This window comes from Penaeus japonicus, unplaced genomic scaffold, assembly GCF_977035675.1.
Source record: "Penaeus japonicus unplaced genomic scaffold, GWHDUDI00000001_assembly GWHDUDI00000004, whole genome shotgun sequence".
NCBI lineage: Eukaryota > Metazoa > Arthropoda > Malacostraca > Decapoda > Penaeidae > Penaeus > Penaeus japonicus.
The window spans coordinates 7424673-7437172 of NW_028234406.1; the positions used below are offsets into that span (position 1 = coordinate 7424673).

Genomic DNA, 12500 nt, shown 5'->3' on the forward strand with positions numbered 1-12500 from the left:
ACATCCCCACGAGGCAGGTGTTGATATATAGTGTACAACTATATTTTTTGAGGCGCGGGACTCGCCGGGGAGAAATAACTTAATCATTTGTCGTGTAAGGAGGGGGAGGGGGTAGAGTGAAGGAATGGGGAGTTAGTTTTAGTAAGGATTTTTCGTGTTTTTTTACCCTCTCCCCTTGTGTTTTGAGCGTTTTGGGGTTTCATAGTAATATACATGTTTTGCGTCGCAGTTTAGATAGTTATGTGAGGGAATGTTACTGTGTAAAAAGCGTGAACGAATGTGTGTCTTAAAGCAGTTAAGACCAACAGCTTTGTGAGGCGTTGAAGAATATCCGTGGGTGTGCAAGATAGCGTGGGAGAAATGCCGTGTTGATAGAAAGTGAGCTGGCCGCAACTCCTTTCTAGGGGCCGAGTGTTGCTACTTACGGACATGCTACTACATCCACGCGGGTGTGAGCATGCCCTCGGGAGTAACATGATTGCGTCATCTGGATACCGCCAGCTGATCGAAGTAACTCATCACTCGGAGAAATTCACTACCTGAGTAACCGCTTGTCACGAGGAGGGACGAGCGCGCATGGGCGTTTGGTGGATTGTGGGCGGGTGTCTGTTTCTGTAATTAATTTTCTCTCTGATAGGAGAGTGCAAAGAGGGATGAATAGGGACAGGAAGGCATAACGAAAGGGGAAAGGAGAAAAAATAGGACTGAAGATCATGAATTATTCAACTAAAATGTCTACGATTTGATATTTGAATGTGCCATCTCGTGACAGGACATACCAATGGCCATAAATCCACAGTTGTTTGGCGGACTGTCAGAGCTTCCTTTTTCTCGTCATGAGCAGTCAGGTTTGGTCAAGCATGACTCGTTTGTAGCTCATTGTGTGCTGCTGATCGTGAAGGTCAGCATTCACGCGCGTGCACGGCCAAGGCGCCTCGCTCTTGCGTCCTTACGACACAAGCACAGGAATGCCTTTGTCTCCCACAGACCTGATATGGTGTATATGTTCTTAATATCTAGCCTAATTTATTCATGTTTATTTTTTTATCATTTTTTATTTGCATATCTTTTTGTTTTTTTATGACTACAATTAATTTAAAACTACTTTTACCAGTGCTTTTATCAATATTCTTTCTCTGTTTAAAGCTAATGTCATTCTTAAGTACCAGTTTAGGTGCTCCAGTTAAAACTTTGATGAATTACTTGCTTTTGCCAAGTATTAGAATAGATATTTAGCACAAAGAAGTGGGGAAAATATAAATTCAAAAGGGGCGCCCACGATTAAAAGTAAATCCAAAGTACGTAATTCAATTTAGCATTTCTCATTTTTATCAAAAAGCAAAGTCGAACGAACCCACGTAGAAAGGTCCCCGGACACGTCAGTGTGCGTCTGCTCTGAGGTAAATATTTTCTTTTCTTTGGTAGAAAAGGCAGGATTTTTTGTGCTCTTTTTGAATTCTGAAGAAGAGCATCTTCACATCAAGTGGAAACCCTCTCAGCGTTGTGAGGATGGCAAGTTTTCATCTTCAAAAGAAATCGAGTATTTTTAGAGTGCCGGGCTGCCCAGATGTTCCGTGTAAATATTTTTGGTGTTTCTTTCGCTGACTGTTTTATTGCATTATGTACACATACACACAAGATAGCTTGCACGCACGCGTCCACGCACACGGAAAGATACATAAAGGAAGACACATGAACTTTGACAATTGGTTACTTTCATCTCAAAAGGATGAAGTTATCCTCACCCTAATTCCAGACACAGGGAGACGCACAAACAGTGACATGCACTGTATACCGGAAGTGTGCGTAAGCACGCACGTGTGTGCGTACACACTCACACTCACACGCACATGCACACGCACATACACACGTACACGCACACGCACACGCACACGCACACGCACACGCACACGCACACGCACACGCACACACACACACACACACACACACACACACACACACACACACACACACACACACACACACACACACACACACACACACACACACACACACACACACACACACACACACACACACACACACACACACACACACACACACACACACATTTATTTTTTTGTATTGCGAAATTATATACATTATTTAGATATACATCTGTGTATGTGTGTATACATGAATGTGTGAGAGTATGTACGTGCGTGCTAGCTCGTTTCCTGGCGAGTCGCAGAACTATCACAAATTTCTTCACATGCATATTAGAATAAACGTGAGTGATCGGAGTCACGTTTTTCTCTCCTCTTTCCGGATTTTGCTTCAGGAAATGCGCGTCTAGTAGTATGATGTTGATTTGTTTAATGTGCGGATCTTACGGATGGAGCAATCTGATAAATGAAGTGGAGAAGCTACGGCTAGTGTTTTTTTTATTTTTTATTCCTCTCTTAAATTAGAAATTAATTTGTTTTACATATTAAGGCATTATAATTAGATTTGTTTCTATTGCGTTTCGTCTTTCTCGAGGTAGCCTAGTTATTTCTATGAGCCGTAGAGGGAATTATGAAGTTCTGATAGGATGAGAATGATTATCTTTTTTTGATACTGTCATAATGAAAGCAAGTTTCCATTTTGTATGTAAGAGATTCCGTACTTCAGAAACAGCCCAGCCACTTTGACCTGTGGGAATCTGGATCCTCGAGTGAAACCCAGATTGGTAGAAACGTCGCTCGTCACATGTGAGTTGCGGGAAGGTGGGCGGGAGACGTGTCAGCCCCAGTGTTTTTCCTCCTCCCCTTATCCCCCCATCCAATCCCGTCTTGCCATTCCCCCGCCCCGTCACCCCGTATTTCTCCCATCTCTTCTTTTCAGCCTTTCCCTACTTCTCCCCACTCTTCCTTCCGCGACTTGCCGCCGTTCCTCCCTCTCTCTTTACCCTCCTCCGTCCCCCTTTCCTTCCATTCCTCCCTTACCCTTCACACTCCTCCCCCGCCTTCCTACTCCTCCTTCCACACCCACAACCACCGGCTTTTTCCTTCTCCTTCCTTCTTGCGCTCGTTTCGTAAGCCATTTTGAGTAAATGAATCCGCCGCGCAACTTTCGTCTCCGTGTGCAGTCGCTTTCGATAGATGTTCCCTTGGTTTATGCTGGTGAACGATTAGCTTTCAGACCGTAGGAAGAGGGGGGGGGGTTGAAAAGGAGGGAACTAAAATGGAAAGAACTGCCGCGTTTTACGTTTCTGGGAGCGAATCTGCTAGTCACTGATGGTAAATAGGTAGATTGGTAGATAGGTTCGAGACATCCAAAGATAGGGAAAGGAAGTGTCTGAGGCTACCACGTCACCGTGGCACTCTGAGCGCTTCTTAACGTGGAAGAAGATTAAATGGACTTTTTGTTTATCCTCGAGGCTAGTGACTCGGGGGATAATCCTGCGTAATTAACTCAAGTGCAAGAGATATTTTCATGTAATCCCGGCAGTATATATATATATATATATATACACATATATACACACACACACATACTGTATATATATATATATATATATATATATATATGTATCTATATATATATATATGTGTATATATATATATCTCTATATATATATGTATATATATATATATATATATATATATATATATATATATCTATATATATATATATGTCTGTGTCTGTTTGTGTGTGTATACATGTATAAATATGTATATATATATGTATATTTATGTATATATATATATATATATATATATATATATATATATATATATATATATATATATGTCTCTTTCTCTCTTTCTCTCTTTCTCTCTCTCTCTCTCTCTCTCTCGCTCTCTCTCTCTCTCTCTCTCTCTCTCTCTCTCTCTCTCTCCTCTCTCCTCTCTCTCCTCTCTCTCTCTCTCTATATATATATATATATATATATATATATATATATATATATATATACATACATACATACATACATACATACATACATACACGCACACACACACGTGTGTGTGTGGCTAAGGAGAGAAAATTCATGTCAATAGGGACTACCAGTAAGCACGCGTCAAAAAGGGAATCGTGACAGGAAAAATAATTGTGATACTCTCTGAACGAAGACACTGTGATTACAATGTGAGAAAGATATATCGCTTTGAAAGCTGTTACAGGTAACTCAAAAAGAAAATTCATAGAGACACACGTGTTTGCGTCATAATAAGAATAATAATGGTAGATATAATTAAAACTAAAATAAAGATCGATAAAAGATAAAATCGGAAGCGGCTATATCTGTTCTAATTTCTCTATTGTCTGATTATCAAAACGTCTCCGTAAGGAAGCAGGCATACTCGGAAGATATGCATGAAGCCTCTGGGCTGTCCTCGGCGTTAGTCTGTCTGGCATTAATGAGGTCAGTACTGTCGATTAGCAGAGGCATACGCAGCTTTTAAGTTGTTTTGTTTTGTTGTGGGAAGTGTTATTGCTGTTATTGACATTCTGATAACATTGTTTATGATCTGTTGAACTAGTCTCCGTTGTTGCTACTGCAGTTATGATTTTGATTACGAAAACGTTACTTCGTTCATGCTGTTTTTTTTATTGCGAAGAACATCATCATCATCATCATCCATCATACATCATACATCATACATCATAAATCTTCGTCTTCATCTCTTATCATATCTATCTCTTTTATGTATGCATGATATATATATTGCAACATTGAGCTAAATGTTTCAATGCATTTATGAAAGTTCTTACTTTCCTTTTGTGACTTGTATTGTGGGATCAAATCAGCTGTCACAGTTGTAATGAAAACGTTGACCTGAATTGAATGTATTTATCACCTTAAAACTGAAGAAAAGAAATCCGAGAGCAAATTCTTGGAACGGATCTGTAAAAATTAACGTCTGATGAATTTGTGCACCAGCAGACAAAGAGTGATTGCAACATTGTTTAATTATATATATTTATCGAGTCGATTCGTCGTCACTGTTAAAGACAGCTGGAGGATTTGCTGGAAAGAGGTTTCTCTCTTCTGTGTTTGGAAGCGGGGGAGTCGTCTGTGTGGACAGAGACGGATTCTTAGATCTTTCTAAGACTTTCTTACTCGTGATCCGCTTTCTAGGCCAGTTCTAGAAATATTAAATTGAATGGAAGTTTGCTCTCTCGCGCAACTGTCGGTCTTCTGACTCTTATAGATAAAATTGGTTGCGTTAAACACTAATGAATTGCTATTGTACTGTGATAAAGGGGATTTTCTCACTGAATTCCCGCGTGGACTTTCTCCCGCGGCATGTTTGTTCAGCGTCCACTGTGATTCAGATGTGTCTTTATGTGGGTGTTTACCTTCCTTCCACCGAGGCAGTCACGGGCCTCCAACGTGCAACACTTTCACTTCGGGCACACGGAGCTATGATGATAAATGATAGAGACGCTGCGGCAGCGATAACAAATGCTGCAGTTGCGCGTCGTCAACATTTGTCGCGGCGACAGCGATAAAAATGGCGATCGTCAACAGCGATGTTTACTCCCGCTGGCTGAAATCGCGCCTATAAATATTTTTGGACTTGCAGTCACGCCGCCCGTTCCTGTCCGATGCCCATTCAGGTTATTGGGTGGGTGGGCGGGTGGGTAGGGAAGGCAGTGGTCATGGAGGGTGGAAGGAGGCTGGATCGAGGGGAAAGTGATATTAGATGGTGAAGGGAGGCTGTAGGATAGTGGAGGTGGAAAGTGGAGAGGGGCTGGTCCTATCCTCGGGTTTGTTTTGATGGAGGTGGAAGTTGTTGTGAACTGCCACTGCTGCTTATTTGCGTACATGCTGAGATATTAGTCACTACAGGGACTTTCGCTCTGATTGCTCTAGGGCAGGTTATGCAATGTGTTTTTGACGACCGCGTAAGTACGGTTACTAATAAAGTATGTTTTGTTACGGTCGACGATAGGGATGACAAAAATCTCTCTTACTGTTGTACATTGTCAACAAAGGATTTTTTTTATGAGAGAAACAGCAGTTGCAGCGAATAACAGCTTTCTACTAATAGTGGTGATAATTAGTAATGTCATCGGCGCTAACTCTCGGCCTGTCTTCTTATCGTACTCTCTCTTTCTCTGTGCTTGAAAGATGATTACAAGAAAGAAAGATGCTGATGGAGAGTTTCCTGCGGGCGCGAGGTAGTATACTGAAACATATATTGTGGGTGGATATACTGCGGGTGGATGACGAAGCAGAGGATGGTGGATATGAGAGATACTGCGGAGATCGGTATTGAAACGGGGATGGAAAAGGAAGGAAAAGGGCGCTAGTTATTAAAAGATAAAAGATATTAGAGTGGTAGGACAGATGATGCGATAGAAGTTACGACGACTAAGGAGTTTATGAGGTGGTGGGGGCAGGCAGGTCTACGAAGAGGTTGGGGGTTGATTAGGAAGGAATATGGTGCTGTTGGAGGAAGGGGTGATGTTATGGTGGTGATGGTGGAGAAGAAAGGAACAAACCGAGGAGAGTAAAGTAGGGAAGTGACTCGTAGGGAAGAGAAATTATCATTAGGGGAAAAAATGATTAGAGGCGCTCGGAGGATAGGAGATGACATGGTGGTGGTTTGTAATGTGAGAACCATCTGTAGCCCTTAGCACTAAGCCATCTGTGAAGGTGCGTTTGCCTTGGTTTTATGAACTCGGGGCCCGTCAACCATAGCAGAGAGTGGACGGGCGGAAGACAGGTTGCGGTCCGTTTTAACAAGCAATAATGCGTTAATGCGCAATTTACTCTCTTTCCGCTCGAGGGCCACAAGAAACAATGGAATTATAATTTTGTCGAAATGAACCACGGGTGAAACCGCTTGATTGTACGAAATGTATTATAATTTGGTTGTATAACTACGTGCTATTTGTCTGTTTTTTTGTGTACAGTATTTACTATGTGAGTGTGTGTCTGTTTTTCTGTTTATCTCTCTCTCTCTCTCTCTCTCTCTCTCTCTCTCTCTCTCTCTCTCTCTCTCTCTCTCTCTCTCTCTCTCTCTCTCTCTCTCTCTCTCTCTCTCTCTCTCTCTCTCTCTCTCTCTCTCTCTCTCTCTCTCCTTCTTTCACTCTCACTCTCTCTCTTTCTCTCACATTCACTCACACTTTCGCTCTCATCCTCATTCTTAGTATTTTGCTTATACTCCATTCACCGTCTCAGAAACAAAGAGACATGAGGTAAGAGAGAGAGAGAGAGAGAGATGAAGAGAGATAGAGAGAGATGAAGAGACTAAAAATGCGTCTGTGACGCGAAGTTGTGATATTCTTCGCTTTATAAAACGCCGAGTAAGAAACGGTCATCGGACGACCTGTAAGTCACGCGTTTCCAGAAACAACGACACCTAAGACGCACAAGTCAGCATCACGGGTCATTGCGATCGTTACGGCCGTGTTATGTAACAGCTGATCATCGTCATCCCCGTCACGCGTTATGCCTCGTCACCATTGTGTTGTTGCCGCACGAGTTGAAGTCCGATCCAGAGGGAGAGAGGAACGATTCCTAATGCAGGTTTATTAAGCAAGGATTTAAAAGGAGGTTCACCAGGGTCATGTTATGCGCTGAGGCAGGCTGCCGGGGTGATAGTGTAATCCTCCTGCCGGGTGCTCGATGGGGGACACGCATAGCGCTGGGCGATGTAGTTATTTGATTATTTTTTGTCGCTTCACTATTTGTTGTTGTTAATAGGATCAGGTTTAAAGATGTAATGGATTTCAATTAAGTCTTGTAAGTGGAAATTGAAAGGCTGGAACCACACAGTCAAACCTAAAATTGAAAAAGACTACAATCATTGTGTTGCAGATGTGATGATAACCACACAATGCAGTCGCACTCGAGGAAAGGTCAGTTTTCACCCAACGCGCGGAAATCGTTAATAATCACAGCGAAGAAAAAAAGAGATATCCGTTGATTAGCGTCGACGGTGACAGGGTTCACGGTATCCCGCGTAGAGACAGGATAACTAGATTTTTCTCCTAATTGGCAATATCATGCGCTTGACAACAGACCGACCCTTGGGATGCTCAGTATTTCGTCTGGCGCAGCGGAGGGAAGAGCTTGGGGAAGAGTTTGCTGTTACTCGTCGAGTTTCACTTTCCGTTAGAATTCCGCCGAGGAGCCCAGCTGTATGATGATGTGTAACCATGAAACATTTCCCCATTTAGCAACGTCTGTGCAACTCATGACTCATTTGAACTAGAGATTGTTAATTCTCACTTTCTTTTCTCTATCTCTCTATAGGTGGCCGTCGAAACGCTTGTATTACTACTAGTGGTTTAATTTACGAAAACAGAATTCATCAATTGTTATTATTTCCAATTTGTGTGAGCATTTATTAATTTACAGTATTGCCATTATAGAACTGTAATATAATAATATTTTACGAATATTAGTCTCTCCTTGCTGATATGTGTGTGTAATGGGGGGGGGGGGAGAATGCGTGCACGTTGACGTGTCATTTTGTGTTTGTGTGTATCATCCATCACGTGGGGTTTTACGGCGCATTTCTACCTGAACTCCAGATCAAACATTGATCTATTCTTTCCTTTTTTTCAAATAATTCACTGGAATTTAGAAAACCGATGCTCGCTATTGCATTAACTTTAAGATTTCAGTAGGGTTCGTGGCCTGGTGGCGTTATCGGTAGCTTTTAAACACGGATCCACGGACGAGCGGCCGACTGGTCACGTCTGGAAGATGACTGACAACGAAAAGGAAAAGTAGAAGCGTGTGAATTACATAGCTTACGGTGGGTGGGCGAAGAGAGGAGAGAGGGGAAAGAGGGAATTGGGGAGAAAGGAAGAAGAGGGCATGGAACAGAAAAACCAAACTTGTAGACAAAAGGAATAGGAAAAGAGAGGGAGAAGGGGGGAGAGCAAAGAATGGAGGGGAAAAAGAGCGGATGCGAAGCGTTCTGGAAAAAAAGGAAAGGTTGTATGAGGGAAGAAACTGAAGAAAAGGGGGAACGGGAAGAAAAACAACAGAAAAGAAAAAGAAAGGAAATTGAAATAGGATTTGGGAGAAATACAAGAGGGACATGAAAGGAAAAATCAGAAATGGAAATTGTGTGGACAAGAGAAACAGAGAAGTGAGAAGAAAAGAAAGAGCTGTTAAGGAGAGAGGAAAAAGTTCACAGAAATGAATAAAAACCAAATGAAAGTGAAAGCCCGAAATTAGAGAAATAGTATTGGTAGCCAGAAAGAGAAAGGGAGAGATAGAGGAAAGAGGAAGAAGAAGGCAAGAGCGAAAGCCGGAGAATAATGGGCCGTTAATAACAGGATGTTGACACAAATGAAGGTGATATTCAAGGGAAATGCTCACAACAGGTGCGTATGCTAAGCGCTTACTTAACAACAACACCTAGCGAGGGAACGTCGACGTAGGTAGAACGGCGATGCAGCGACAAATTACGACCGTAGTAAAGGCCAATTTATGCGGTCGCCAGACGAGCGGAAGTGCCTCTGATAACGATTGCATGGCGATAGGCGTACACGGCTGTTTCTCCAGGCACGGCGCGGCGGAAGAGCTCTTTGGCCTAAGTTATGGCTCCGGATTTTCAGATTTACGGTGATGGGGTGGAGGTGGAGGTGGGTGGTGGGTGGTGGGCGAGGGTTGGGATAAGGGTGGTAGGTGGACGGCTATGCGTTCTGGGAGGGATAGGAGGAGGGGGGGGGGTATATTGATGAGTTTGCCTGCATTGGATTTCCAGCTGCTTTAGGAGAAAGGTCCCAACGCGAGAAAAGTTTTGAGGGAAATACGACGCTTTTGTCAGTTTTCATTTTCGTAGTGATGCGTAAAGTTTCGTTTGATGGGATTTGCACAACTGTTGCTGCCATTAGGACGGATTGTAAAGCAGGAATGCGTGATTTTAGAGTTTTAATCTTGAATAAAACGGGGATGAGTCAATTAGTTATCCTTTTGTCTCGACTACTGTATTGTTATGACGTTCTTTTCCGATATCTAAACACAAGGAAGTCAATCACTACATTGGTTTTAGACATATATAGTGGACATAGATCACCTTGGGCTGCAGATGTTAAAAAAGTTTATTTATATGGAAAAAAATAAATAGAAAATTACAAATTTATTTCTGTTTTATTCATTGAAATTTACACTCTCAATAAGAAATACCCCATCGATTGTGCTCCGAGGCAAAGAATGGCTTTGGCTATCCAAGTTTTAGTATTGTCACCCCTGTTTTTTTTCTCTCCCTTGCCGTTTTCTTAGATTGTTTCGTGTCTACACTTCTACATATACTAAACAACTTGTCAGAAAAGTACAGTACTCGTTTTATGTGTATATATATATCTAAGTTTGTATATAAATGTATGTATGTGTGTATATGTATATTCTAGCGTATGTTATATATGTATATATATATATATATATATATATATTATATATATACACATATATACATACATATATGTATATATATATACATATATGTATATATATATATACATATATATATATATATATATATATATATATATTATATGTATATGTATATTATATATATATTATATATACACACATATACATATATATATATATATATATATATATATATATATATATATATATATATATATATATATATATATATATATATAATGTGTGTTTGTGTATATTTGTTCTTATTGTATCATAGATAACAAGCGATATATTTGTTCTTATTGTATCATAGATAACAAGCGAAGCCCCTGGAGCAGGTCGAGGAGGACAGATCCCTCCAGCATGCCTTCTGCCAGACGACTTTTAGACACAAGCAGACTCAGCACGTCGCGGTCTAGCAGTGGGGCTTTGCTTGTTCAACTTTAAAGGACCTCTGAGAAAAGGAAATTTTGGCTCTTGGGGAAGGAGAAAGAAGAAGAGGAAGAGGAAGGGGAGGAGGAGGAGGAGGGGTTGGAGGGAAATATCGCTCTCTCGCCAGAGGTTATGTGAGGTCACAATGAATTATTTTAGGTTGTTTGTTACTGTTCCTCATTAAGTTTCGTTCTCATCAGTCGGGGAGATTTTTCTTTAATGCAGAATTAAAAACGTGTTCAATTTCTTAAACGTTTCGACTAAAAGGTATTTTAGTGCCAGCTGACTTGAAAGAAAACGTTTTTATTTTGCCTTTTCTTTTCTTTCTTTTTCATTAGATATTTATTTTATTCATGAGCCGACGCACTTTGAATGAATACATTTAAGATATATCATTTTCATTCTTGGGCTCGTTCTTCGTGTTGCTCTTATCCTACCTGTTTTCTGCCTTACCGTTGTATGTTCACAGTAAACACCAGGCCAGTGTAAACATTCACTCTGTTGCTCAAAATGAATAATCTGTTATAGTTTATTGGGGAAAAATGTGTCGGTTTTCCAAGGATGAAGAAAATGTTACCGTTGGACTGTTGACATTTATGAAAAAAGTATGGTTATCCAGTTCCTCGAGATAAATGTTGACAAATGTTTATTGTTTAATTTAGAGAAGGGGTAAACTTTACTACAGAAAAGGGTTTGTGTTATATTTAGGAGACTGTTGTATATATTTTTTTTATTATTATTGTTAGTATCATTGAGAGGGGAACTATGTATCATTATATAGATATGTTTTGTTTGTGGTTTTGGAGAATATATACCTCATAAATGAATTAATACTTTGATATTTATAAGAACATATATTTAATTTTGTATACCTAAACAAAAAAACAACAAAAAAACATCAGACTATTTCTTTATCCTAGAAATTCCACTTCTCCGAGTCAATATCGCAGTCACGTAACTTATATTCCTCTTTCTTTTTCTTGAATGGATAGATGGATTTTCTGTCATAGATGAAAAAAAGTGAAATAAAAGTTCGCCGTTCTGATGCGAAAGTCAATGAAGCAGTGTGTTTTGTTCCCATTTTTTGTGCAAAAGTTTGTGTATGCAGCCAAAGAATTAGCATATGATTAGCGGGATCTGCGCTTTCTGGAAGGAAGACGTCTTTCAGTAAACTAGGCAAATTTCGCGGCAAAGTTTTTAATTTGCACAAATACACGGAGAATTATTGTGTATATTAACACCGTATTAATTTGTCTGGTATACATTTCGTCGTGTTTCATTGGTGTATAGTATTCTTCACCTAATGATGACGATATATATAGTAATTATATATATATATATATATATATATATATATATATATATATATATATATATATATATACGGATGTAATTATATATATATGTGTGTGTGTTTGTGTGTGTGTATGTATATATTAAAATATGTATAGTATAATGTATGTATATATATAGTATAATATAATATATATATATATATATAATATATATATATATATATATATATATATATATATATATATATATGCGTGTGTGTGTGTGTATGTGTGTGTGTGTGTGTTTGTGTTTGTGTTTGTGTTTGTGTTTGTATGTGTGTGTATATGTATGTCTATGATCAATAAAAGAATTTCATCGCAGATACATTGGCAACGTTGGTTAGAAGTCGGCTCTTATCTCGATTTGCAGACAAGAGGCCATAAGGAAAAGTTAGCAGCCA

The 12500-nt window shown here is 39.9% G+C and overlaps 1 protein-coding gene across 22 annotated transcripts in view; it reads left to right on the forward strand.

Annotated features, from left to right (window-relative positions):
* rg (A kinase anchor protein rugose) overlaps positions 1–12500 on the forward strand; it is a 1000951-nt gene that overhangs the window by 332637 nt on the left and 655814 nt on the right. The gene's annotated exons all lie outside the window — the stretch shown is intronic.